Below are 1,767 nucleotides of genomic sequence, written 5' to 3'. Positions count from 1 at the left end.
TACATGTGCAGGTATCTTTTTTGTAGAATGATTTGAGTTCCTCCGGGTATATTCCCAGTAAGGGAATTGCTGGGTCACGTGGAAGGTCAATTTCTAGTTCTTTCAGAAACCGCCACACTGTTTTGGAAAGAGGTTGTACTAGTTTGCATTCCCACCAGCAGTGTAAAAGCATTCCTGTTTCTCCACATCCTCGCAAGCATCTGTTGTTGTTTGTTTCGTTAATGATGATCATTCTTACAGGGGTTAGGTGGTATCTCGATGTACTTTTGATTTGCATTTCTCTGATAATGAGTGAGGCTAAGCACTTTTTCATGTGTCTATTGGCTGCCCATATATCTTCTTTTGAGAATTGTCTATTCATGTCTTTTGCCTACTTTTTAATGAGGCTGGGTTTTTTTTTGGTTTGGTTTTTTGTTTGTTTGTTTGTTTCCTTTCGGTGTGTTTTAGTTCCTTGTAGATCCTAGGTGTTAGGGCTTTGTCTGGTATACAGTTGGCTAATATTTTTTCCCATTCTCTGGGCTGTCTCCCTGCTCTCTTGATGGTTTCTTTGACTTTGCAGAAGCTCATTAGTTTGATGAGGTTCCACTTGTCTATCTTATTTCTTAAAGGGCATTTAGGGTTCAGAATAGGAATTGGTTGCCAGTTCCAATTTCCATAAGGGTGTCTCCTGTGTTTTCTAAGATTCATATAGTTTGAGGTTTTATGTTTAGGTCTTTGATCCATTTAGAGTTAATTTTTGTGTATGGTGATATGTAGGGGTCCTGTTTCAATCTTCTGCATGTGTTCAACCAGTTTTCCCAGCACCATTTACTGAATAGGTTCTTCTCTCCCCAGTGGTTGTTGTTGGTGGTTTTGTCAAAGATGAGTTGGTTTAGGAATTGAGGCTCTGCCTCCAGAATCTCTGTCCTGTTCCATTGGTTTATATGCCTGTTCTTGTACAAATACCAGGCTGTTTTGATTACTGTAGCCTTATAGTAAAGTTTGAAGTTTGGAAGTGTGATACCTTCTGCTATGTTTCTTTTGCTGAGGATTGTTTTGGCTATTTGTGGTCATTTGTTTCCATATAAATTTCTGTATTGTCATTTCCAGATCCAAGAAGAATGATGTTGGTAGCTTAATGGGTATTGCGCTGAATCTGTAGATTGCCTTTGGTAGTATGGACATCTTAACAATGTTGATTCTTCCTATTCATGAGCATGGGATATTTTCTCATTTGTTTGTGTCTTCTTGGATTTCTTGGAGCAGTGTTTTGTAATTCTCATTGTAAAGGTCTTTCACTTTTCTGTTTAGGAAGATGCTGAAGTATTTCATTTTTTTGGTGGCTATTGTGAATGGGGTTGTGCTTTTTATTTGGATCTCAGCCTGCTTGTTGTCAGTGTACATGAATGCAACTGTCTTTTGCACATTTATTTTGTGCGCTGAGACTTTTCCAAAGTCCTTTATCAGAGCAAGCAGGTTTTTGACAGATTCTCTTGGATTTTCAAGTTATAGAATCATATCATCAGCAAAGAGGGATAACTTGACTTCCTCTTTTCCTATTTGGATACCCCTGATTCCCTTCTCTTGTCTAATTGCTCGAGCTAGGATTTCCAACACAATATTGAACAAGATGGGTGAGAGTGGGCAGCCTTGTCTTGTTCCAGTTTTCAGGGAAATGTTTCTAGTTTCTGTCCATTTAGCAATATGTTAACAATGGGTTTGTCATAGATGGTGCTTACTATTTTGAGATATGTTCCTTCTATACCTAGGTGTTTGAGGGTTTCTATC

This window comes from Carlito syrichta, unplaced genomic scaffold (assembly GCF_000164805.1).
Source record: "Carlito syrichta isolate Samal-C Ts95f unplaced genomic scaffold, Tarsius_syrichta-2.0.1 Scaffold302813, whole genome shotgun sequence".
NCBI classification, from domain to species: Eukaryota; Metazoa; Chordata; class Mammalia; order Primates; family Tarsiidae; genus Carlito; species Carlito syrichta.
The sequence above is the reverse complement of the archived record's forward strand: the minus strand, read 5'-3'. Positions refer to the sequence as shown.